The 27,656-nt window shown below is 38.8% G+C and overlaps 1 long non-coding RNA gene and 4 other non-coding genes across 10 annotated transcripts; all 5 read right to left on the bottom strand.

The window, feature by feature from the left end:
• Positions 1 to 4,742: 4,742 nt before the first annotated feature.
• On the bottom strand, positions 4,743 to 25,464 carry LOC128655972 (uncharacterized). 6 transcript variants are annotated; one of them, XR_008401958.1, is made up of 8 exons: positions 25,103 to 25,464; positions 23,163 to 23,421; positions 18,323 to 18,375; positions 14,299 to 14,702; positions 13,514 to 13,566; positions 6,905 to 7,277; positions 6,241 to 6,317; positions 4,743 to 5,123 (listed from the first exon to the last, which is right to left on the bottom strand). It is a non-coding gene; the product is annotated as an uncharacterized LOC128655972 (long non-coding RNA). The 6 variants fall into 6 exon arrangements; XR_008401956.1 differs by lacking the exon at positions 25,103 to 25,464 and having other exon boundaries at positions 18,304 to 18,375; positions 23,163 to 23,793; XR_008401955.1 differs by lacking the exon at positions 25,103 to 25,464 and having other exon boundaries at positions 23,163 to 23,792.
• Positions 6,399 to 6,573, bottom strand: LOC128646436 (small Cajal body-specific RNA 16). The gene has a single exon (XR_008400356.1). It is a non-coding gene; the product is annotated as a small Cajal body-specific RNA 16 (non-coding RNA).
• On the bottom strand, positions 7,769 to 7,943 carry LOC128646438 (small Cajal body-specific RNA 16). The gene has a single exon (XR_008400358.1). It is a non-coding gene; the product is annotated as a small Cajal body-specific RNA 16 (non-coding RNA).
• On the bottom strand, positions 13,798 to 13,972 carry LOC128646437 (small Cajal body-specific RNA 16). Its single transcript, XR_008400357.1, has one exon. It is a non-coding gene; the product is annotated as a small Cajal body-specific RNA 16 (non-coding RNA).
• Positions 22,519 to 22,693, bottom strand: LOC128646439 (small Cajal body-specific RNA 16). The gene has a single exon (XR_008400359.1). It is a non-coding gene; the product is annotated as a small Cajal body-specific RNA 16 (non-coding RNA).
• Positions 25,465 to 27,656: the final 2,192 nt, after the last annotated feature.

The raw sequence follows: 27,656 nt of genomic DNA, 5'->3' as shown, positions 1-27,656 counted from the left end.
ACAGGTAACTAGAATCTAAGGGCTAGACAGGTATCTAGAATTTTTGATTTCCTGACCTGTCAGGAAAATCTTCATAGATATGAATCGATTAGCGTTCAAGGTCACCCTTGTCTTCGGTATTGAGGAACTCTTTTCCAGATTTACCTTCGACTCAGGACTCTTTCCTGAGAACTCATAAGTCGGTATGGGACTTTGCTTGTTGACAAAATGGTGCCTGGATTAGAATATCGTCCAGATAAGGCGCCACCACAATGCCCTGCAGTCTTAGAACCACCAGCAGAGACCCCAGAGCCGTGGCCAGGCCGAAGGGAAGAGCCACAAAATGGAAATGATTGTCCAGAAAGGCAAACCTTAGGAACTTGTGATAATCTCTGTGAATAGGAACATGAAGATATGCATCCTTTAAGTCCACTGTCATAAATTGACCCTCCTGGATCAATGGAACGAATAGTTTCCATCTTGAAAGATGGAACTCTGAGAAACTTGATCAGACTTTAGGTCCAGGATAGGGCTAAAAGCCTGATTGAAGGAGGAAAGTCTGCCCCCTACCAGATCCGGTCCCGGATCGGGGGCAAACCCTTCATGCTGACTTGGAATCAGCAGCAGGTTTCTTGGATTGTTTACCTTTGTTCCAAGAGTGGTTGGGTTTCCAAGTTGACTGACTGCGAATAGTTTCCTTCCTGTTTAGAGGAAGAAGAGAAAGAATTTCCCTTGAAATTTCGAAAGGAACAAAAATTACTCTGTCGTCCCTTCTGCTTATTTCTTTTGTCTTGAGGAAGGAAGTGACTCTTGCCTCCCGTGATGTCAGAAATATCCTTCAATCCAGGCCCAAACAAGGTCTTTCCCCTGTAGGGAATTGCCAGGAGTTTGGATGATACATCCGCAGACCAAGGCTTCAACCATAAGGCTCTGTGGGCTAGAATAGAAAAACCTGAACTTTTAGCTGCCAATTTAGTAATTTGCAGGGAAGCATCTGTTATGAATGAGTTTGCTGATTTCAGAACTTTAATCCGATCCTGGATTTCTTCTAAGGAAGTCTGTCTTAAGAGATTCCGCAAGAGCATCAAACCAGTAAGCTGCCGCACTGGTGACCATAATACATGCGGCAGGTTGTAACAGCAAACCCTGGTGAACAGAGATCTTTTTCAGTAGACCCTCCAACTTTTTATCCATGGGGTCCTTGAAAGCACAACTATCCTCAATAGGAATAGTAGTTTGTTTGGCTAAGGTGGAAATAGCAACCTCCACCTTAGGAACCGTTTGCCAAGTTTCCTTGACAGCGTCCGCTATAGGGAACATTTTCTTGAAAATAGGGAGAAGGGAATACCAGGTCTCTCCTATTCCTTAGAAATAATCTCAGAAGCTTGCTTGGGAACTGGAAAAACCTCTGAGTAAGAAGGAACCTCTAAGTATCTGTCTAACACACAATTTCTCAGGAACAACAACTCCCGCGGAATCACAGTCCTCCAAAGTTACAAAAAACTCCCTGAGTAACAGGCAGAGGTGTTCTAGTTTAAATCTGAAAGAAACCACTTCTGAATCAGTCAAAGGTAAGGAACTCCCTGAGTGAGAAATTTCACCTTCTGATAGAACCTCCATCTGAGCCCAGGGAGGGTACGTCCGAGGTTGCCACCATAGCATCCGAAAACTTCATTGACCACATAGTTGCCCTTCCTTTTACGTTTGCCTTGAAATATAGGAAAGGCAGATAATGCCTCAGAATGAGTAGAAGACATAACTGCAGCAATGTCCCTTAATGTTACTGCAGCAGAAACTTGAGACGAAGTACAGGGCACTGCTTGGGCGGGCGTTAAGGGTTGAGACGCTTGGGGGGGGGGGGGGAAAGCTGTGGCATACTCTCTCATTGTTAGACTCCTGAGAGGCATCTGCCATTGACAAATTTTTATCATGAAAAATTCTCTTTATAGCTTAGAGCCCTCAATACATGAGGGACAAAAAGGAACAGGAGGTTCCACATTGGCATCCAAACACATTGCACAAGTAACGTTTTCTAATTCAATAGAATAGACCAAGAAAATAAAACAAATTTAGAAAAATTGACCTCTAAATTATACTAGCCCCTTAAAATGTACAACTCAGAACTCTTACTAAGAGTGATGTAAAAGGAAGTACTAATATTAGAAATACTGTGCCTATAAGCAGTAAAATAAGTTATTTTACCGTGCTGAACAAAACAGTGTGGCTTTAAGAAATAAATGCAGCCATTTCTTTTTTTATAAATGTGCTGAGCAAAAAAAAAAAAAAAAAAAAAAGTTCTACATCTGAGTAGTTTAAACAACTTTATGCCCCACAGACACCTCTCCGCCTCAACAGCCAAGCTGAGGTGCCTACCTGCCGCTCCTAGCAATGTCTTAGGACAGGGCTCAAGGCGCTAGCAACCGCTTGCTTTCCCAACCATGCGGTTATAACGCAATGCCCAAAGTGCTGTAAGACTATGCAGCAGAGATGTCCTTTACAAAGCCGGACGGAACAGATGTCTAAGCAAACTGCGCAAAGTCTAGAAAAGTCTAAGAGCGAATAGAAGCCCCGCCCATCGTGGGCGTCAATCTTTACACAGTTCTTACCGGGTAGTTTTAGAAATAAAAATGACCAATAATGCCCTTTTAGCCATAGCCCAGTGCCTGTACTTATGCCGTCACCATAGGAAAACCCCTTCCAGACATGGAGCCTCTATTCCCAGGAAATTAATGTAAAAAAATAAAACATTTTTTTACCAGTGCAGAGTCCACCGAGTCTAAATTAAATGTGCCCAGAATCACAAGAAACTGCACTTAGCTTAAAGCTGTCTGACAGCAAGACAGCTCAAACAGCTGTAGGAGGTTCTCTCCCTCCCATAGCACTGTGGAAACAGATAGGACCCGAGTTAGATATTGCTTAGGCCATCAAGAGAAGGGCAGCATAATATGGGAGGCGCAGTGAGAATTATGTCCCACCAGTTCCCATTGCTCTAAAGCAACCAAAAGCTCTACTGTAGAGACTAATATGGACTACGTCTACACCCCAGACAACACACACTGGCACCGTTTTAAAGGGACACTGAACCCAAATTCTCTTTTGTGATTCAGATAGAGCATGCAATTGTAAGCAACTTTCTAATTTACTCCTATCAATTTTTCTTCGTTCACTTGCTATTTTTATTTGTAAAAAAGGCATCTATGCCTCTGTTTCAGAACTCTGGATAGCACTTTATTGGTGGATGAATTTATCCACCAATCAGCAAGAATAACCCAGATTATTCACCAAAAATGGACCGGCATCTAAACTTACATTTCAAATAAAGATACCAAGAGAAGGAAGAAAATCTGATAATAGTTCATTAGAAAGTTTCTTAAAATTGCATGCTCTGAATCCTGAAAAGATAAAAAAAAAAATTGGGTTTAGTGTCCCTTTAAGAAAAAAAAAAAAAAACACACTTTCTCCTATCACTAATGTAGGCAAAGAGAATGACTGAGTGGGAGGGAAGGGAGGAGCTATAACAGTTCTGCTGCTCAGGAGGCGTAATCCCACAAGGATGAAATCAGTGGACTTGTGTCTTTAAAAATAAAGTGCTGCTATCTAGTGCTCTTGTAAACTGACATAGTGCCCACCTATTGCAGGTTAAGGGAGTTCCACAAGGGTACAGTACAGTGTTTGACAGTGGGGGAGGGACCCCTTTTAGAGCCCACATCTCCCCATAAAATAGTGGAATGTAAAACCAAGAGAGGAACTGCCATATGCGGGGATCTTATAAACCTGTCATTAGCAGGGAAATGGAATTTTTCTAGCAATCACCTACCTAATGTATTCCCCTAAATCAGGGGAACTCAACCTTCATGTAGCAAGTACCCTTGAAGACTTTAGTTTATGTACCCCAATCAGTTTTCAAATGAGCAATAATGGAAACCATGTTAAAACACTTGTCACAATCTTTGTATTAGATTTAATAGGTACCAGCTATTTGTTTATGCTTTACAGAATTTTATATTTGCCTATATCACAACAGACAGATATGGTCCATTGATATAAATTATATGAAATGAATGTGCTTCTTAAATAAAAAGATGGGAAATAAAACTATTTTCTGCTTGATTACGGAAGTAATATTTATGGTAGCATTTCTTTTAAATTAACCATTTCACACTCTTGTTTTACTGTGCCACACTACAGTATGATGCACATTTGCCACAGCAATTTAAGAACTTACATTGTACTTTCCCTATTTGTATCATTGAAGCTCAACACCAGCCCTTAAGGTAAATCTGTGATTGAGCAAACCTAGACTGGGAAATACGCACATTCTACCGTTAGGAGGGTAGAAATGACAAATCTTTCTTAGATATGTCATGTTTAAAATATCAGGGGGGAGTACCCCTTGCCAACGCCCAAATTACCCACAGTGGTACACGTACCACAAGTTAATAAATAAGGCCCTAAAGGGAACATACACACCACTCACGAAGAGAAATGCTGTAAATACTTAGCATAACCAGGCTCTTGTACAGTTTGTAATCAGTTATTACCTAATAAAAGAACACTTATGACATAAGTTTGTCGATTACCGATTAACCAGTTACCTTTACAATAGCTGACTGCTTATTGGCAAGTCTGCTTCACCATCTTTAACTCAATACTTTTTATAAAAATACATTTCTTGAAAAATTATTTAAAGTGCAATAAGGGTCTCACTAAACCATTACTTATTTTGTAGGAACCATCATCTAAACAGAACTCCAGTCAATGCATATTATTGCCTGCAACTTTCTGTAGGTCTTGTTTTTATTGGTGCTATTTAGCCATTTGATACACAACAGAAGGTAAAAGTGATCACCAGGGTATGATAGATTATAAATGTTATTCCCAGCCTCATGCAGTGACCAGTATACAGCAAACCAGCTAGTTTTGAAGAGTACAGTCTGATACAAAAGGAAACATAACAGCATTAAAGTATATTACATAGGATTTGCCCACACATTCCACTTAGGGCTGTAACCCCATTAACAGTCCTACTTTTATTTCTAACATTTAACTTTAGACTTCTTGCAGTTAATGACAGCAGTTATGGATAATTCCTACACTTCAAGGTCTTAGGATTTCAGAGTAGATCACAAGTTACAGTACGACTCCTGGGGGGGGGGAGAAAAAAAAAAATAATTAAGACACTAAAATGACTGAACACACTACATGCAAGTCCATAATAATTAAAGGAACAGTCAGACTTGCATACATAATCAACAAATGCAAGATAAGACAATGCAATAGCACTTAGTCTGAACTTCAAATAGTACATTTTTGTACTGACAAATTTTAAAAAGTTGTCTATTTCCAATCCCCCTGTACCATGCGACAGCCATCAGCCAATCACAAATTCACACACTTACAATGTGACAGCCATGAGATGCATATATGCCTATTCTGTGAATTCTTGCACATGCTCAGTAGGAGCTGGTGACTCAAAGTTTAAAAGACTGCACTTTTAATGGAAGTAAATTGGAAAGTTGTTTAAAATTGCTGCTCTGAATGAAAGTTTAATTTTGACTTGTGTCCCTTTAACCTCTTAAGGACATGACAGAATTTTTCCGTCATAAAATTGAGCAAAATGAAAGCTGTGTCCTTAAAGGGTTAAAGAGTGCTGTGCCCACTAGATGATATGTGACAAGCGTTAAAGGGACACTGAACCCAATTTTTTTTCTCCCATGATTCAGACAGATCATACATTTTTAAGCAACTTTCTAATTTGCTCCTATCAATTTGTTCTCTTGCTATCTGTATTTGAAAAGCAAGAGTAAGTTTAGACGTCTGCCCATTTTTGGTTCACAATCTGGGTTGCAATTGCTGATTGGTGGCTAAATGTACCCACCATTAAAGTGCTGTCCTGAATAAAAATAAATAATAAGTTGGCTCCTTAGCTTAAATGCCTTTTTTAAAGATAAAAAAAAAAAAAAAAAAGTGTAAATAAGTTTATTAAAATTGGCTGCTTTCTGAAAATGTGGGTTTAGTATCCAATACACTGCAGCATCAGTAATAATCTTAAGGAACTGTACAAGCTCACCACTTTTAGTGCTTAGACTTGTTTATAAGTGCCGAGTCTGAGGTATCTAGGTCGAGTGTTTTATACAACAGCCGTATGCTGCAATAAAGGTAGCGATAGTCACTGCTTTAACTTAATTAAAATTCTTAGCCATATTAAGATATCTTGCATGTCCAAATATGCATAATTATATTCTAAGCACCAGTAAATACCTCTTGCCAGATTACTTTTACATCAGCTTCTGAGCACCACAATGTAGCACCCGGAGAAGGATCCCATGCCAGATACCCTGAAGAGAGAGCAAAGTGTGATTTAATAGACCAGCATATATCTTCCTGCAGTATTACATGACATTCCACCCACATCCAGGTTTTGTATGCAGTATTATACATGAGCATGAAATGCTGAGAGATGCTCACACCTGTTACTGCCCAGGCTGCCTACAAAGGATGGCCTGGAGGATTTCTCTAGGTCAGAGTTGGGCTGTCTGGGACAAGTGCACAGCTTTTAAGACTGTGGAACCCAGGAGCCGGTCCCCAGACCCAACTATTTAAAGCAATTAAAACTGGTTTCTGTAGCATTTGATTTCAGATCTTACTCCATCTAGGGTCACTGAAGATTGGTTTGCACACCTGCTTTAATTAGCAGCAATTAAATATGCAACAAATTTGACTTGGTTCAAAACCTGCATACTAAATATGAGTGTGGTCTGTGCCTAGCCAAGGAATTCAAGCTTTCCATTTAGTGATTTATATAGCTAAACGGTATATTTGGTACACACCCCTAAGTTGTTAGTAAGGTATACCGTAAGACAGCGCCAGTCAAAATGGCTCAAAGTCTAGAAACCAGCCCAATACACAGCATAGATATAAATACCTGTTTAGCTGTAATTTCCTTTAAGTGCTGAATGCACATGCGCCACTGTTTAACCCATGCTGTGAAAGGGCATTCACCATCTCTTTAACAGCGATTTCAACTCATCCACAAATCTGTGTCCAGATAGTGCACTTCATTTCTTTGAACAGTTGTAAGTCGGAGGATACCAAGTCAGGGCTGTAAACTACTAGCAGCGCCACACATTTCAGCTGCATATCTGGTGTTAGTAGCACAGACTATGGTTTCCCTAAGCTGAATTTTAGCTGTGGCTGGGAAGTGAGGGAACACGAGTCTTGTTGACTGTTGCGAGGACTTGCAAACGCAACGGTTGGCATCTTGCATCCAAATGGAGATGAGTAAAACCTGTTTAAATCTGAAAAATAAAGCAACAAGTTATACAATAAGCGCTAATCCAGTGTGCTGATCAAAAAAATAAAAAATGGCCAGCTCCTTAGTTATACATAGCTGCTTTTTATTTTTAAATAAAGAGAAAGTGTAAATTAGAAAGTTGCATGCTCTAAATGAATCATGAAAGCAAAAAAATTGTGTTTAGTATCTCTTAAATACATAATCACTTTTACATCAGCTTCTGAGCACCATAACGTAGCGCCCAGAAAAGTATCTCGCCAAAGCCCTGAAGAGAAAGCAAAGGGGATTTAATAAAACTGTCTATATCTTCCTGCAGTATTACAGGACAAACTTCCACTCACAGCCAGGGTACAAAATATGTATTTGCATCTCATAAGTACAATGCTCGTCAGAAGCTAAACTACAGCCCTGGCAGATTTGGGTCAGATAACTTGCAGAATATGCTCACGCTACACATTCTCTGTAAGCCTGGAGTGGCGCCTGCAGTTGTATAGCTTTTGTATGCAGTATTATACACGAGCATGAAATGCTGAGAGATGCTCACACCTGTTACTGCCCAGGCTGCCTACAAAGGATGGCCTGGAGGATTTCTCTAGGTCAGAGTTGGGCTGTCTGGGACAAGTGCACAGCTTTTAAGACTGTGGAACCCAGGAGCCGGTCCCCAGACCCAACTATTTAAAGCCATTAAATTTGGTTTCTGTAGCATTTGATTTCAGATCTTACCCCCATCTAGGCTTTAATTAGCAGTCACTAAATATTAACATGGGAAAAATTTGACTTAGTTCAAAACCTGCATATCAAAGAGGACAGTGTGGTCTGTGCTTAGCCAAGAATTTCAAGCTTTCCATCTAGTGATTTATATAGCTAAATGGTATATTTGGTACACACACCTAATTAAGTTGTGTTAGTAAGGTATACCGTGAGAGGGCTCTTAAATTTAACGTCTAGAAACCAGTCCAATACACAGCACAGTATAGATAAATACCCGTTTAGCTGTAATTTCCTTTGCCAAGATACAAAGATTCTTATGTCTTCTACAAGATAATTAAAGTATAAATTAGAAAGCTTAAAATTAAATGCTCTGAATCATGGATGCTAAACACAATTTTTTTGTTTTCATAAGACAAGCCAACACCTATTTAGAATTTCAAACAGATTTATTGACAAATTTCTCCTATTTTGCAGGTCCACTAAATTGGAGTCTTATTTTGACTTGAGTGCCCCTTTAAAAAGGGACAGTCTACACCAGAATAGTTTTTTTTTTTTTAATGTTAGACAATCCTTTATTACCCATTCCCCAGTTTTGCATAACACGTTTATTTAAGCCTCTGCAGACTGCCTCCTTATTTAAGTTTGCGTGGAAATTAGCATGAGCCTACCAAGGTTTAGCTTTCAACAAAGACATACGAGAACAAATGTGATTAAAGTAAATTGGAAAGTGATTTAAAATTGCATGCCCTATCCAATTCATGAGTTTAATTTTGACAAGACTGTCCCTTTAAAATTGCATGCTCGAGCAGAATCATGGAAGTTTTATCAACTTTCCATTTAACTATCAAATTTGCTTAATTGCCTTTGTACAAAATTATACCTAGGTAGGCTCTGGGGGCAGAAATGCTACAATGAAAAATTAGCTACACGTATATGCCAAAACAAAATTTGATAATGGAAGTTGGAAAGCCATTTAAAAAAAAACTGATCTGTATAATGAAATATTGGTGTACATTTAACAAGACACTGAGTTAGTTCTGGCAAATCCTAGTGTATCACAGTATTTACCAGCACTAAAAATAGGACGGTCAAGTTATGAGTTAAAAAAACCACGCATGTTAAAATACCTTTTCTTTGCTACTCCTTCCCTGCTAAAATAAGCAGCTCTGGCCTCCAACAGCATAACTTTCAATGAGGTGAGGTTTTCAGCTCTTAGCCAATAGCTGTGCTAGCCAACAAAAAAAGTGTCATATGGCTAGCACTGCTATTGGCTGAAGTAGAAATCTCACCCAATAAAAACAAGGCTTACCAAGCGCCAAAGGGACAGTATAGACCAATTTTCATGCAATACACTACTATAAAGAACAAGCAGATAGATTACAAAAAAAAAAAAAAACTTAGAAGCTCCCAGTTTTGTTCTATTAAAAAGGTAGCTGGAACACCCACGACATGAGGGAAACAGACAACCCCCTACCCCTGCATATGAATAGACTTTACACAAACAGGAGCAAGCTGGAGTAGGTATAAATCAGCATTCCCCTAAAACTTTGGACCTTGGTTAGGAGTCTGAATCAACGCACTGTTATTTAAAAATAAACAAAATCTGTATAGGCTATATAAATGATCTACAAAACATTTATGCAAAGAAAATATCTAGTGTATAATGTATTTTTAAATCATTTAGCTACATTATATCTGGTTATCAATTTTTCCAGAAGCAGCTCTCATGTCTTAACAGTGACATTGTACACTATTTCTCTTTGCATAAATGTTTTGTAAGTTTACATAGCCCTAAAGTATCAAATGTACATGAGTGTTTACAAACTACTGCTGGCTCTGTTCCTGCGATCTGTCTTTTCATATGCAGGGGCGGAGTGTCCTCATTCCCAGACCCCTTCACTGGGTGTCTCAGCCTAACCATCAGTGCTAAACTGGGAGCTAATAGTTTAAAAAAAAGTTTAATACTGGATTTTGAGATCAGTATCTCAATATCCTTTATAGTATTACATAGTTATATGAAATTTGGTGTACAGTGTGCCTTTAACAAATCTACACCCATGTGTTGCTGCGTATACAATTCTCAGCATAGGCTTCATAGTTAAAGGGACACTGAACCCAAATTTTCAGTCTCATGATTCATATTGAAATTTTAACCCCTTAATGACCACAGCACTTTTCCATTTTCTGTCCGTTTGGGACCAAGGCTATTTACATTTCTGCAGCGTTTGTGTTTAGCTGTAATTTTCCTCTTACTCATTTACTGTACCCACACATATTATATACCGTTTTTCTCGCCATTAAATGGACTTTCTAAAGATACCATTATTTTCATCATATCTTATAATTTACTATAAAAAAAATATAAAATATGAGGAAAAATGGAAAAAAAAAACACACACTTTTTCTAACTTTGACCCCCAAAATCTGTTACACATCTACAACCACCAAAAAACACCCATGCTAAATAGTTTCTAAATTTTGTCCTGAGTTTAGAAATACCCAATGTTTACATGTTCTTTGCTTTTTTTTGCAAGTTATAGGGCAATAAGTACAAGTAGCACTTTGCTATTTCCAAACCACTTTTTTTCAAAATTAGCACTAGTTACATTGGGACACTGCTATCTTTCAGGAATCCCTGAATATCCATTAACATGTAGATATGTTTTTTAGAAGACATCCCAAAGTATTGATCTAGGCCCATTTTGGTATATTTCATGCCACCATTTCACCGCCAAATGCGATCAAATAAAAAAAAAAAAAATTGTTCACTTTTTCACAATCTTTAGGATTCTCACTGAAATTATTTACAAACAGCTTGTGCAATTATGGCACAAATGGTTGTAAATGCTTCTCTGGGATCCCCTTTGTTCAGAAATAGCAGACATATATGGCTTTGACGTTGCTTTTTGGTAATTAAAAGGCCGCTAAATGCCACTGCGCACCATGCGTGTATTATGCCCAGCAGGGAAGGGGTTAATAAGGGAGCATGTAGGGAGCTCTTTGGGGTAATTTTAGCTTTAGTGTAGTGTAGTGTAGTACAGTGTTTTTCAACCAGTGTGCCGTGAGAGATCCTCAGGTGTGCCACGGCAGACTGACAACAGTGTGACATATTTTTTAAACTTTGCTTGTTTTTTACTCCCAGTGCAGGGGTAGTTTGTAGGAGGCATGGCATAACAGCACAATACATACAGTATATGTGTGTGTATGTGTATATATATATATATATATATATATATGCTGTATTAGGCTACAATGTGTGATTTTTTTAAAAATTTGGGATGGTGGTGTGCCACAGGATTTTTTAATGTAAAAAAGTGTGCCACGGCAAAAAAAAAAAGTTAAAAATCACTGGTGTAGTAGACAACCCAAAGTATTGATCTAGGCCCATTTTGGTATATTTCATGTCACCATTTCACCACCAAATGCGATCAAATAAAGAAAAACGTTAAATTTTTCAAAATTTTAGACTTCTCACTGAAATCATTTAAACATTTTGTGCAATTATGGCACAAATGGTTGTAAATGCTTCTCTGGGGTCTCCTTTGTTCAGAAATAGACATATATGGATTTGGTGTTGCTTTTTGGTAATTAGAAGGCCGCTAAATGCCACTGCGCACAACACGTGAATTATGCCAAGCAATGAAGGGGTAAATTAGGTAGCTTGTAGGGAGTTTGCAGGGTAAATTTTAGCTTTAGTGTAGAGATCAGCTTCCCACCTGACACATCAGACCCCCTGATCCCTCCCAAAGAGCTCTTTCCTCCCCCACCCCAAAAATTGTCCCCGCCATCTCAAGTACTGGCAGAAAGTCTGCCAGTACTAAAATAAAAGGTATCCTTTTTTTATATAGCATATTTACATATGCTGCTGTGTAAGATTTCCCCCCCCTTAGCCCCTAACCTCCCTGATCCCCCCAAAACAGCTCTAACCCTCCCCCTCTGCCTTATTGGGGGCCATCTTGGGTACTGGCAGCTGTCTGCCAGTACCCAGTTTGCATATAAAAATGTTTATTTTTTTATTTTTGGTTTTTCTGCAGTGTAGCTTCCCCCCCCCCCCCCAAGACTAATCCCCCACCCCCTCCCAGATCCCTTAGATGACTTTTATCAGGGATTTTATCCCTCTTTTCTCCCCATAATAAAAAAACAGTTTCTGTAGTGTAAGTGGTTCCCACCAGCTCCCTCACCGTGCACGCGCCCGCCCACCACCCCCCGTGCATGCGCGCGCCCCCGGTGATACCGCCCCCCTCTCTGACTAAGAAGCCATCGATGGCCGCCCACCCACCAACGAATGCAGCCATCGATGTCCGGTGCAGAGAGGGCCACAGAGTGGCTCTCTCTGCACCGGAGGGGTAAATTTTTTTATTGCAGGATGCCTCAATATCGAGGCATCCTGCAATAACTGGAAAACAGCTGGAAGTGATCAGGATTGCTTCCAGCTGCTTTCCAAACCGAGGACGTGCAGGGTACGTCCTTGGTCGTTAAGTGACTTTTTTAAGAGGACGTACCCTGCACGTCCTCGGTCATTAAGGGGTTAAGCAGCTTTCTAATTTTCTCCTATTCATTTTTCTGTGTTCTCTTGCCATCTTTATTTTAAAAGCAGGAATGTAAATCTTAGCAGACAGCCCATTTTAGGTTCAGCACCATGGATAGCACTTGCTTTTTGAAGGCTGTCATTTAGCCACCAATAAGCAAGAATAACCCAGGTTCAAAAAAAAAAAAAAAAGGGACCAGCTCCTATGCATCATATCCTCTTAATAAAGATAGAAAGTGAACAAAGAGTAAATTAGAAAGCTGCATGCTCTGAATCATGAAAAAAAAAAAAAAATTTGGATTTTGTGTCCCATTAACTTTGCCTTCATAAAGCAACCACCCACAACTGCTTAAGGGGGAGAGAGAAATAATGCACCACACCGCAAAGATGGCAAATAGAAAGCAAAGCAATTATGTTAAGGGCAGATAACCCCCCCCCCCCCCCAAAAAAAAAAACCTTGTTATTCAGACAGAAAATGTCATTTTAAAAAGTTGTCAACTTTATCAAATTTGCTTTGTAGTTTTTACTCGTGATACCTTGGTAGCTGCCTGGCGCACTACATTGCAGAAAATAGTGCTGCCATAAAAATGGGTAGGTTCCCAAGTGTGTGTCCCTGCTTTTCCACCAAAGATAAGTGGTTTAAAATTGCATGCTGTATTTGAATCATGAAACAAACGCGTTTTTTTAGATCCTTTAAATACGGCAGCTGGGCTGAGCCCACTAAATCATCATGTTACGTGGACAAGAGTTTATACACTGCAGCATCAGTAATAATCTTGAGGAACTCTACAAGCTCATCACTTCTAGTGCTTAGACTGTTTATAGCTGCCGAGTCTGAGGTACCTAGGTCATTGAGTGTTTTGTACAACAGCTGTAAGCTGGGAAAAAGGTAGTGAGTCACTGCTTTTACTTAATTTGTGATATAACACGATTTGTTACAAGTCAAAATAAGCATAATGATACCCTGAGCACCAGTAAATACCTCTTGCCAGATCACTTACATCAGCTTCTGAGCACCATAACGTAGCGCCCTGAGAAGTATCTCGCCAAAGCCCTGAAGAGAAAGCAAAGGGTGCTTTAATAAAACAGTCTATATCTTCCTGCAGTATTACAGGACAAACTTCCATTCACAGCCAGGGTACAAAATATGTATTTGCATCTCATAAGTACAATGCTCGTCAGAAGCTAAACTACAGCCCTGGCAGATTTGGGTCAGATAACTTGCAGAATATGCTCACGCTACACATTCTCTATAAGCCTGGAGTGGCGCCTGCAGTTGTATAGCTTTTGTATGCAGTATTATACACGAGCATGAAATGCTGAGAGATGCTCACACCTGTTACTGCCCAGGCTGCCTACAAAGGATGGCCTGGAGGATTTCTCTAGGTCAGAGTTGGGCTGTCTGGGACAAGTGCACAGCTTTTAAGACTGTGGAACCCAGGAGCCGGTCCCCAGACCCAACTATTTAAAGCAATTAAAACTGGTTTCTGTAGCATTTGATTCTAGATCTTACCCCATCTAGGTTTAAATTAGCAGTCACTAAATATTAACATGGGAAAAATTGGACTTTTAGTTCAAGACCTGCATATCAATGATAGGACAGTGTGGTCTGTGCTTACACAAGGAATTCAAGCTTTCCATCTAGTGATTTATATAGCTAAATGGTATATTTGGTACATAGACCTAACTAAGTTGTGTTAGTAAGGTATACCGTTAGACAGGGCTAGTCAATTTCTCAACATCTAGAAACCAACCCAATACACAGCACAGTATAGATATAAAATACCTGTTTAGCTGTAATTTACTTTGCAAAGATCCTTCAGTCTTCTACAAGATGAAACCCGGTTGTGCTGAATGCACGTGCGCCACAATTTAACCCATGCTGTGAAAGGGCATTGACCATCTCTTCAGTGATTTCAACTCATCCACAGATCCAGATAGTGCTCTTTATTTCTTTGAACAGTTGTAAGTCTGAGGATACCAAGTCAGGGCTGTAAACCTCTAGCAGCTCCACACATTTCAGCTGCATATCTGGTGTTAGTAGCACAGACTATGGTTCTCCCTAAGCTGAATTTTAGCTGTGGCTGGGAAGTGAGGGAACACACAAGTCTTGTTGACTGTTGCGAGGACTTGCAAACGCAACGGTAGGCATCTTGCATCCAAATAGAGATGAGTAAAACCTATTTAAATCTGAAAAAAGTAACAAGTTCTACAAGGACTGTAGCTTCAAACACTACCTGTAAGTTTTAAAGACACAAATTATAGATAGTGCAACATCAAAATTAAAGAAAGGACTACTCAATACAGTAGAAGTGCATAGTTAAAGGGATACTAACCCCACTTTTGCTTTTATGATTCATAGAGAGCATGCAATTTTAGACAATTTTCTAATTTACTTGTATTTTGAAGACCGGTATGTAAAGCTTAGGAGACTGCCCATTTTTCGTTACGAACTTTGGTATGCTTGCTTATTGGTGGCTAAATGTAATAAGCAAGCGCTATCCAGAGTGCTGAACTTAAAGGGACACTGAAGCCAAATTTTTTCTCTTTCGTGATTCAGATAGAGCATGCAATTTTAAACAACTTTCTAATTTACTCCCATTATCAATTTTTCTTTGTTCTCTTGCTTTATTTGAAAAAGGCATCTAAGCTATTTTTTGTTCAGGACCATGGAAAGCACTTGTTTATTGGTGGATGCATTTATCCACCAATCAGCAAGAACAACCCAGGTTGTTCACCAAAAATGGGCCAGCATCTAAACTTACATTTCAAATAAAGATAAAGAAGACAATTTAATAGGAGTAAATTAGAAAGTTGCATGCTCTGAATCCCAAAAGAAACAAATTGGGTTCAGTGTCCTTTTTATAATGGGCCAGTTCTTAAGTTAAACATGCCAGCTTTTTTTAAAGGAAAAAAACCCAGAGAAGCATAGTTTATTTAGCAAGGAAGCTGCATCAAAAAACAAAAAAAACACATTTTTATTTTAAACTCTTGACTGAAGGTAAATCGTAGCAGTTTTGAAACTAGAATTTACCATGACTTTAAGCGTATTGTCACAGCACAACTTTTGAGTGCTCATGCAAACTAATGCAGTTTCCCTTTAAACAGCCAAAGAGAATGAAGCCAGGATTCATCATTACCAAGATTAGATGAGGCACCATTTGCTATTATACATGAAGTGTCTGCCAACTTATTTAGCACAGCTATCAAGTATCAGGATATGTTCTCATCTTCAGATGAATGCCTGTAGCTAATTAGTGCATTGCTTCCAATCCAGATTATATTGTTAAAGGAAAAATCCTTGATGTTTATTTGTATATAGAGGATCTAGTTAAAGTGATTGTTCCTGCGCTACAAACTCAGGTTTTTTACTTTCTGCAATGAGATTTAGTGAATTTTTCTGCAGGCCATTTTTAAATAAAATTCTATTTTAAATTAGGCAGTTACACTGCAATGTGTCTCAATACAAATTAAATTGTAAAATGTCTCCGATGAAATTTCCTTTTCTCTTGGTCTAAAATGTAGTAAAAAGGTGCACTGCTCATAAGAATGTCTTACATTCAGAGAAAGGCTAGGGTAATGTTTAGGGGGGAAAAAAAAGACAGTTTATAATCAATGCAAACTGATTCTTTACAGTGCTACTGAATATTTGTCTGTTAACGTCAAACAGCACTTTACTCATAATGCATTGGAACACTTGAACAGTGCAGCCAGAACACAGCTCTGTTTGAAGAGTAGAACCGCAAAGTAAAAGCACTATGGCTAACAGTTCCTGCAATGACATCTCAGATCACTGTATGTTCTGCCTTGAGGGCTACAAATAAAGACTTTCGGTCATTAAGTATAAAATGACTCCTGGGGAAGATAGTTTGCCTGAAGCCAGTGCCGTGCCGAGAAACCCAGGCCACTCACAGTCAAACATGTGCTTGCCCTGAAAGTTCAATTCAGTATCCTAGGCATGCTACGCAATACCAAAAAATATACACTACATCCTGCACTTAGCACATTTACAAAGTCATTGTGGGAGAATAGAACATGAACAAGACTTACCAAGTGCCAAAGGGACAGTATACACCAATTTTCATGCAATAGACACTACTATAAAGAATATGCACAGATACAGATTTAAAAAAAACAAAACAAAAAAAAGTAGCTGGAAACAGACAACCCCCCCTGCATATGAAAAGACTTGACACAAACAGGAGCAAGCTGGAGTAGGTATAAATCAGTATTCTCCTAAAACTTTGGACCTTGGTTAGGAGTCTGAAAATCAATGCACTGTTATTTAAAATTAAGCAAAAATTAAATAATATCTGCATATGCTATATAAATGGATCTACCAAACACTTATGCAAAGAATATATTTAGTGTATAATGTACCTTTAAATCATTTAGCTGCATTATATCTGATAATCAATTTTTCCCGAAGCAATTTTCAGGTCTTTTAAGTGACAGACTATTGCTCTTTGCATAAATGTTTTGTAAGTTCATATAGCCCATCTGGAAGTGTTATGTAACACTTTCCTAATCAAGCCCTAAAGTATCAAATGTACGAGTGTTTACAAACTACTGCTGGCTCCTGTTTGTGTGATCTGTCTGTTCATATACAGGGGTGGAGTGTCAGCTTTCCCAGCCCCCTTCACTGGGTGTTCCAGCCTAACCATCAGTGCTAAACTGGGAGCTAATAGTTTAAAAAAAAGTTTAATACTGGATTTTGAGATCAGTATCTGCATATTCTTTATAGTATTGTATAGCATAGTTATATGAAATTTGGAGTACAGTGTGCCTTTAACAAATCTACACCCCCATGTGTAGCTGCATATACAGTTCAGTATAGCTTCATAGAGTTAAAGGGACACTGAACCCAAATTTTTAGTCTCATGATTCAGATTGAAATTAAGCAACTTTCTAATTTACTCCTATTCATTTTTTGTTCTCTTGCTATATTTATTTTAACATAGGAATGTAGATCTTAGCAACTAGCCCATTTTAAGTTCAGCACTATCGATAGCGCTTGCTTATTGAAGGCCGACATTTAGCCACCAATAAGCAAGTATAACCCAGATTCTCAACAAAAATGGGCCGGCTCTTATGCACCACATTCCTGCTCTTTAAATAAAGATAGCAAGAGAATGAATAAATTTTTTGTGTCCTTTTAACTTTGCCTTCATAAAGCAACCACCATCAACTGCTTAGGGGGGGGGGGGGGGGGGGGGGGGAAATGAACCACAAAACACAGCTGGCAAATAGAAAGGAAAGCAATTAGGTTAAGGGCACATAAAACCCAAAAATTCTCTTGTTATTCAGACAGAAAATGACATTTTAAAAAGTTGGCAACTTAATTATCAAATTTGCTTTGTAGTTTGTACTCGTGATACCTTGGTAGCTGCCTGGCGCACTACATTGCAGGAAATAGTGCTGCCATAGTGCTCCAGAAAAGGGCAGGTTCTGAAGTGTGCGTCCCTGCTTTTCAACCAAAGATAAGAGTGTTTTTTTAGATCCCTTTAAATACGGCAGCTGGGCTGAGCCCACTAAATCATCATGTTACGTGGACAAGAGTTTATACACTGCAGCATCAGTAATAATCTTGAGGAACTCTACAAGCTCATCACTTAGTGCTTAGACTGTTTATAGCTGCCGAGTCTGAGGTACCTAGGTCATTGAGTGTTTTGTACAACAGCTGTAAGCTGGGAAAAAGGTAGTGAGTCACTGCTTTTACTTAATTTGTGATATAACGCGATTTGTTACAAGTCCAAATAAGCATAATGATACCCTGAGCACCAGTAAATACCTCTTGCCAGATCACTTACATCAGCTTCTGAGCACCATAATGTAGCGCCCTGAAAAGTATCACGCCAAAGCCCTGAAGAGAAAGCAAAGGGTGCTTTAATAAAACAGTCTATATCTTCCTGCAGTATTACAGGACAAACTTCCACTCACAGCCAGGGTACAAAATATGTACTTGCATCTCATAAGTACAATGCTCGTCAGTAGCTAAACTACAGCCCTGGTAGATGAATACAGCACTTAGTGTAAAGGTGGTGCACGGTGTGGGAGGTAGCTGCAATAGCCTCTGTGATAATGCACTCGTAGTAACACCAGCACCAATATCTTGAATTCCAATACTTTTATTAGAGGTTACATAAAAAGCAACGTTTCGTGGTGAACCCACTTAATCATGCTGTTTGTATCACATTGTTTCAAGCAATTTATATCTTTCTTTGGCGCCAACTGGCTTCAATTTTGGCAGTTTTACACCCCCTAGTGGTTACCAATTGTAATGTGTATACAAAAATGTTAAAAACAAATGTATATGACTAAACAGATTATGTATGGCAATAATAAACGTACAAGTACTTTAACATTACTGTGCATACTTCTATTATCACAAATATTTAACATGCTTATATTAGTTTCAGTTTTAATATCTTATTATAATATAATCTCAAATGTAAACACATAGGTAAAGTACCCTTGTTGTTTTTAACTTATCATATAAAGAAAATTTCTATACAAAGAAATCTTTTCATATAGTGAATTTTAATTCTGCATATAGTTATAATTTGAATGGTAATAATGTTAAAGTTATAATTTCATGATTTAAGGGAATTTCTTTAAGAGAAACAATTAAGATCAAAATCCCTGTTCAACCCCCTGGGAATAAGAGTATCCAATTGATATATCCATCTCATCTCTTGTTGTTGGAGGATTTTTTCTCTATTAGTCCCATTGCGCTGAACAGGGATGTGTTGTATGATCTGCCAGCGTAGCTGGCTTACACTATGTCCTTTTTCTAAAAAGTGTTTGGAAAGGGGTGCCTCCAAATTCTTTTTCCTTATGTTTGACCTATGCTGACTCAATCTATCCTTTACTTTCTGTGTGGTCTCTCCTAAGTAATACATAGAACATGGGCATTTTATGAGATAAACTACGTAACTAGTGTCACAAGTGTAAAATCCCCTGATGTTGTAACGTCTGCCATTATGTGGATGATAGAAGTTTGGACCTTTTATAACTGAATTACAACTAACACATCCTAGGCAGGGGTAACAGCCATTCCTTTTTGCTTGCATGTATGTTTGTGTATCTTTTCTCTCTGATCCCACATCACTTCTTACAAGGTGGTCCCGGATATTCTTTACCCTCCTATACGCCATTAAAGGGTAATCCCTAAACTGTTCAATACTAGGGTTACAATCCTTAAGTATATGCCAATGCTTTTTTATGGCTTTTACTACAGCTTGGCTATGTGGGCTATGTTGAGACACGAATACTAGTCTATCTTGTTCTTTAGTTTTTTCTTTAGGTGCCCTAGGTGTAGTGATATCTTTAATTGTTTCACTCAACAATTGTGTAGGATATCCTCTCTGTTTAAATTTGTTTGACATTTCCAACAGCCTTTTATCCTTCACTTCTGGTGTACTTACTATTCTCTGTACCCTTAATAATTGACTCTTGGGTAATGAGTTGATAAGGCCTTTTGGATGGAAGCTGTTATATTCCAATAAGGTGTTCCTATCGGTCTCTTTTGAAAAGATATCTATGTCGAGTCTATTATGTCCTTTAGTAATCTTAGTGTCAAGAAATGTTATACTCTCTTCACTATATGTCAAGGAAAATTGTAAGCCAGCTCAGTGACACCCCCTTGGTGCAATACAAAAGGAAATCAACCATATTGTGAAATGGGCAGAAAATCAGTTAATAATTGATAAGAAATTGGCTGATTATTTGCAGGTAGAGGACCCAAAAATACCTATTTTCTATACGGTCCCCAAAATCCATAAAGACCCCACTAGACCACCAGGCAGGCCTATTGTGTCATGTGTAGGTTCAGTATATACCAATATAGCAATGTACCTAGATAAACTGCTACAACCAGAAGTGGTAAAAATGGCCAGTTATCTGAAAGACACAGGTCATTTTTTGGATAAAATAAAATCTTTAGAATTACAGTCTGATAGATATATACTTTACACAATGGATGTTAAGAGTTTATATACCTCTATAAGTCATGAAACAGGTATTGCAATTATAAGAAAAGTGCTGATGGTCAGTGGTGGCTATTCACAAATACAATGTTTTTTGGAAAATTTACTGCGTCTGGTACTATACTGGAATTTCTTTCTTTTCCAGGATGACTGGTACATACAGATAAGGGGTACAGCCATGGGCTCCAATGTTGCCCCATCATACGCCAACCTCTATATGAATGAGTTTGAAGAGCGCCAAGTTTATGAAAATCATCTATTTAGACAGTATGGTACAGTATGGTGGCGCTATATAGATGATGTGTTTGGCGTGTGGTGGGGCAGCATTGGAGAACTAGAAGAATTCACAAGAGAACTCAATACTATGGTAAGGGGCTTACAATTTTCCTTGACATATAGTGAAGAGAGTATAACATTTCTTGACACTAAGATTACTAAAGGACATAATAGACTCGACAGATATCTTTTCAAAAGAGACCGATAGGAACACCTTATTGGAATATAACAGCTTCCATCCAAAAGGCCTTATCAACTCATTACCCAAGAGTCAATTATTAAGGGTACAGAGAATAGTAAGTACACCAGAAGTGAAGGATAAAAGGCTGTTGGAAATGTCAAACAAATTTAAACAGAGAGGATATCCTACACAATTGTTGAGTGAAACAATTAAAGATATCACCACACCTAGGGCACCTAAAGAAAAAACTAAAGAACAAGATAGACTAGTATTCGTGTCTCAACATAGCCCACATAGCCAAGCTGTAGTAAAAGCCATAAAAAAGCATTGGCATATACTTAAGTATTGTAACCCTAGTATTGAACAGTTTAGGGATTACCCTTTAATGGCGTATAGGAGGGTAAAGAATATCCGGGACCACCTTGTAAGAAGTGATGTGGGATCAGAGAGAAAAGATACACAAACATACATGCAAGCAAAAAGGAATGGCTGTTACCCCTGCCTAGGATGTGTTAGTTGTAATTCAGTTATAAAAGGTCCAAACTTCTATCATCCACATAATGGCAGACGTTACAACATCAGGGGATTTTACACTTGTGACACTAGTTACGTAGTTTATCTCATAAAATGCCCATGTTCTATGTATTACTTAGGAGAGACCACACAGAAAGTAAAGGATAGATTGAGTCAGCATAGGTCAAACATAAGGAAAAAGAATTTGGAGGCACCCCTTTCCAAACACTTTTTAGAAAAAGGACATAGTGTAAGCCAGCTACGCTGGCAGATCATACAACACATCCCTGTTCAGCGCAATGGGACTAATAGAGAAAAAATCCTCCAACAACAAGAGATGAGATGGATATATCAATTGGATACTCTTATTCCCAGGGGGTTGAACAGGGATTTTGATCTTAATTGTTTCTCTTAAAGAAATTCCCTTAAATCATGAAATTATAACTTTAACATTATTACCATTCAAATTATAACTATATGCAGAATTAAAATTCACTATATGAAAAGATTTCTTTGTATAGAAATTTTCTTTATATGATAAGTTAAAAACAACAAGGGTACTTTACCTATGTGTTTACATTTGAGATTATATTATAATAAGATATTAAAACTGAAAAACTAATATAAGCATGTTAAATATTTGTGATAATATAAGTATGCACAGTAATGTTAAAGTACTTGTACGTTTATTATTGCCATACATAATCTGTTTAGTCATATACATTTGTTTTTAACAATTTTGTATACACATTACAATTGGTAACCACTAGGGGGTGTAAAACTGCCAAAATTGAAGCCAGTTGGCGCCAAAGAAAGATATAAATTGCTTGAAACAATGTGATACAAACAGCATGATTAAGTGGGTTCACCACGAAACGTTGCTTTTTATGTAACCTCTAATAAAAGTATTGGAATTCAAGATATTGGTGCTGGTGTTACTACGAGTGCATAAACTACAGCCCTGGCAGATTTGGGTCAGATAACTTGCAGAATATGCTCACGCTACACATTCTCTATAAGCCTGGAGTGGCGCCTGCAGTTGTATAGCTTTTGTATGCAGTATTATACACGAGCATGAAATGCTGAGAGATGCTCACACCTGTTACTGCCCAGGCTGCCTACAAAGGATGGCCTGGAGGATTTCTCTAGGTCAGAGTTGGGCTGTCTGGGACAAGTGCACAGCTTTTAAGACTGTGGAACCCAGGAGCCGGTCCCGAGACCCAACTATTTAAAGCAATTAAAATTGGTTTCTGTAGCATTTGATTCTAGATCTTACCCCATCTAGGCTTTAATTAGCAGTCACTAAATATTAACATGGGAAAAATTGGACTTTTAGTTCAAAACCTGCATATCAAAGGACAGTGTGGTCTGTGCTTACACAAGGAATTCAAGCTTTCCATCTAGTGATTTATATAGCTAAATGGTATATTTGGTACATAGACCTAATTAAGTTGTGTTAGTAAAGTATACCATAAGACAGGGCTCGTCAAAATGGCTCAAAGTCTAGAAGCCAACCCAATACACAGTACAGATATAAAATACCCATTTAGCTGTAATTTCCTTTGTCAAGATACAAAGATTCTTCAGTTCACTACAAGATAATACCTGGTTGCGCTGAATGCACGTGCGCCACTGTGTAACCCATGCTGTGAAAGGGCATTGACTATCTCTTCAACAGTGATATCAACTCACCCACAAATCAGTGTCCAGATAGTGCTCTTTATTTCTTTGAACAGTTGTAAGTCGGAGGATACCAAGTCAGGGCTGTAAACCTCTAGCAGCTCCACACATTTCAGCTGCATATCTGGTGTTAGTAGCACAGACTATGGTTTTCCCTAAGCTGAATTTTAGCTGTGGCTGGGAAGTGAGGGAACACACGAGTCTTGTTGACTGTTGCGAGGACTTGCAAACGCAACGGTAGGTATCTTGCATCCAAATAGAGGAGTAAAACCTGTTTAAATTTAAATAAAGCAACAAGTTCTACAAGGACTGTAGCTTCAAACACAACCTGTAGGTTTTAAAGACACAAGTTATAGATAATGTTACGTCAAAAAAAAGAAAAAGCCCACTCAGTACAGTAGAAGTGCATAGTTAAAGGGATTCTAAACCCACAATTGTGTTCATGATTCATAGAGCATGCAATTTTAACTAACTTTCTAATTTACTTCTATTTTATCTTCATTTTCTCGCTATCCTTAATTAAGACACAGGTATGTAAAGCTTAGGGGCCAGCCCATTATTAGTTCAGAACCTGGGTTACACTTGTTTATTGGTGACTAAATGTAATAAGTAAGTGCTATCCAGAGTTCTGAACTTAAAATGTGCCGGTTTTCCAGTTTTACATGCCAGCTTTTTTTTTTTTAAATAGATTGACTTGATTGCCCTTTTAGATAATCCCTTTATTGCCAAAAGTCATCACATAATGTCCCATTTATTTTCAATGCTGGTAAATCCTAGCATTTTTGAAGCTAGGATTTACCACGACTTAAGTTTTTGAAACACATCCCTAGATTGGGATGAAGAAGAAAATAATGCCTCTAAACACAAGACTAAGATCGCAGGAAGATTTAAGGAAATATTTTTTAAAATGTAACCTTTATTATTTCATAAAAATAAGACAGCTTCATGCAAATGAATACCCTGATAGCTGCCCACATACAGAGACAAATTAAGAGCACTTCAACACTGGGACAAGTAAATAACTCAACCTTTATTAATTGTTATCTTATGTTCACAAGGCCCCCAGTGGAAACTCCTTTTTCTAGCTACACTTGTTAATATTTACCATGACTTAAAGGGACATTAAACCCAAAACATTTCTTTCATGATTCAGACAGAATACAATTTTAAACAACATTCCAGTTTACTTCTATTATGTAGTTTGTTTCATTCTTTAGATATCATTTGTTAAAGAAATAGCAATGCACATGGGTGAGCCAATCACGAGGCAAATATGTGCAGCCACCAATCAGAAACTACTGAGCCTATCTAGATATGCTTTTCAGGAACAAATATCAAGAGAATGAAGCAAATTAGATAATAGAAGTAAATTAGAAAGTTGTTTAAAATGGTAATCTATCTGAATCAAGAAAGAAAAAAAAATTGGGTTTAATGTCATTAAGTTTCTTGTGCACAATACGTTTAAAGTGCTCATGCAAACTAATGCAGTTCCCCTTTAACTGGGAGTTGTGTTTCTTAAAGTCTAGGTGAGGCTGCCTAGAACAGAACCGCCAATGAAGCCAGATCAGCAGATGTAATTATACATCCTTCAGACAAAGACGCATTGCTTCCAATTGAGATATGTAACTCCCGTTTAAACACAATGGCGGGAGTCTGAATAAATCGCTGCAGCACCAGAATGCTAAGCAAGTTCTTGCTTTAGCGGTGCATATTTTTATCTCCTTAATTATCAGTTCCTATTTTTGTATGGGGGAAAAAAATAAAAATAGACCATGTCTTTCTCGCAACCACTCAGTCTAGATAAGTATATATAAAAAAAACCATCTAGTTATAATTTTCAATGTACTACTTTTTAGGACCTTGGCGGGAAACCGAGAGAATGCGAGAAAATAAGCAGCTTGAATGAATCTCCGTGTTAGCACAAAACACACATTACCACAAGCAGTGCTCACCTGGCATTAGCGCGTCTCCGAAATGACGATTAGGAACAACAACCTGGGAATTTATAGAGCGGCGCCCTCTCATTGCGTCAATTGTACCAAAAACGGCGCATGCGCACTGTGTTTCAAGAAGGTCTGGGCTTAGTGTGATGAAGTCACAAGATATTATAGCACGATGGTGATAGGCTGGCTCATATATTCGTGTGATACAAAGGGTGCTTTGATTGGTCAGTCAAGGTTTTGTTTTTAAAAATTATGACTGGTAGTGGCGGGGCTACAAAATAATCCGGTGTTGTAATAATAAATGGTTCCCCTGTAGAATTCCGGGACTTCGGCTCCGAGTCCTTGGCAAGAATCGGAACCCCGCCCCCACCGCAGCCACTCCCATTCTCCTCCCATCTCATACATTTCCATAACCCGTCTTGAAAGCTCAGTCTCCATGCTCGTGCATGAGAAACATCTCCTCCCCCGCCACCCTGCTATCGGCACAGCTTCTTCTGCTGATGTAAATGCAGCTTGTCACACGCTCCCTGCTCCCTTCTATATGTCATTAGACAGCTTCTTCTGCTGATGTAATGCAGCTTGTCACACGCTCCCTGCTCCCTTCTATATTTCATTAGACAGCTTCTTCTGTTGATGTAAATGCAGCTTGTCACACGCTCCCTGCTCCCTTCTATATGTCATTAGACAGCTTCTTCTGCTTATATAATGCAGCTTGTCACACGCTCCCTGCTCCCTTCTATATTTCATTAGACAGCTTCTTCTGCTTATATAATGCAGCTTGTCACACGCTCCCTGCTCCCTTCTATATTTCATTAGACAGCTTCTTCTGCTTATATAATGCAACTTGTCACACGCTCCCTGCTCCCTTCTATATGTCATTAGACAGCTTCTTCTGCTTATATAATGCAGCTTGTCACACGCTCCCTGCTCCCTTCTATATGTCATTAGACAGCTTCTTCTGCTGATGTAATGCAGCTTGTCACACGCTCCCTGCTCCCTTCTATATTTCATTAGACAGCTTCTTCTGCTTATATAATGCAGCTTGTCACACGCTCCCTGCTCCCTTCTATATGTCATTAGACAGCTTCTTCTGCTGATGTAATGCAGCTTGTCACACGCTCCCTGCTCCCTTCTATATGTCATTAGACAGCTTCTTCTGCTGATGTAATGCAGCTTGTCACACGCTCCCTGCTCCCTTCTATATTTCATTAGACAGCTTCTTCTGCTTATATAATGCAGCTTGTCACACGCTCCCTGCTCCCTTCTATATTTCATTAGACAGCTTCTTCTGCCTATGTAATGCAGCTTGTCACACGCTCCCTGCTCCCTTCTATATTTCATTAGACAGCTTCTTCTGCTTATATAATGCAGCTTGTCACACGCTCCCTGCTCCCTTCTATATTTCATTAGACAGCTTCTTCTGCTTATATAATGCAGCTTGTCACACGCTCCCTGCTCCCTTCTATATTTCATTAGACAGCTTCTTCTGCCTATGTAATGCAGCTCGTCACACGCTCCCTGCTCCCTTCTATATTTCATTAGACAGCTTCTTCTGCTTATATAATGCAGCTTGTCACACGCTCCCTGCTCCCTTCTATATTTCATTAGACAGCTTCTTCTGCTTATATAATGCAGCTTGTCACACGCTCCCTGCTCCCTTCTATATGTCATTAGACAGCTTCTTCTGCTGATGTAATGCAGCTTGTCACACGCTCCCTGCTCCCTTCTATATGTCATTAGACAGCTTCTTCTGCTGATGTAATGCAGCTTGTCACACGCTCCCTGCTCCCTTCTATATTTCATTAGACAGCTTCTTCTGCTGATGTAATGCAGCTTGTCACACGCTCCCTGCTCCCTTCTATATTTCATTAGACAGCTTCTTCTGCTTATATAATGCAGCTTGTCACACGCTCCCTGCTCCCTTCTATATTTCATTAGACAGCTTCTTCTGCTGATGTAATGCAGCTTGTCACACGCTCCCTGCTCCCTTCTATATTTCATTAGACAGCTTCTTCTGCTTATATAATGCAGCTTGTCACACGCTCCCTGCTCCCTTCTATATTTCATTAGACAGCTTCTTCTGCTGATGTAATGCAGCTTGTCACACGCTCCCTGCTCCCTTCTATATTTCATTAGACAGCTTCTTCTGCTTATATAATGCAGCTTGTCACACGCTCCCTGCTCCCTTCTATATTTCATTAGACAGCTTCTTCTGCCTATGTAATGCAGCTTGTCACACGCTCCCTGCTCCCTTCTATATTTCATTAGACAGCTTCTTCTGCTTATATAATGCAGCTTGTCACACGCTCCCTGCTCCCTTCTATATTTCATTAGACAGCTTCTTCTGCTGATGTAATGCAGCTTGTCACACGCTCCCTGCTCCCTTCTATATTTCATTAGACAGCTTCTTCTGCTTATATAATGCAGCTTGTCACACGCTCCCTGCTCCCTTCTATATTTCATTAGACAGCTTCTTCTGCTTATATAATGTAGCTTGTCACACGCTCCCTGCTCCCTTCTATATTTCATTAGACAGCTTCTTCTGCTTATATAATGCAGCTTG

The sequence above is a fragment of the Bombina bombina genome, chromosome 1, assembly GCF_027579735.1.
Source record: "Bombina bombina isolate aBomBom1 chromosome 1, aBomBom1.pri, whole genome shotgun sequence".
NCBI lineage: Eukaryota > Metazoa > Chordata > Amphibia > Anura > Bombinatoridae > Bombina > Bombina bombina.
The sequence above is the reverse complement of the archived record's forward strand: the minus strand, read 5'-3'. Positions and strand labels throughout refer to the sequence as shown.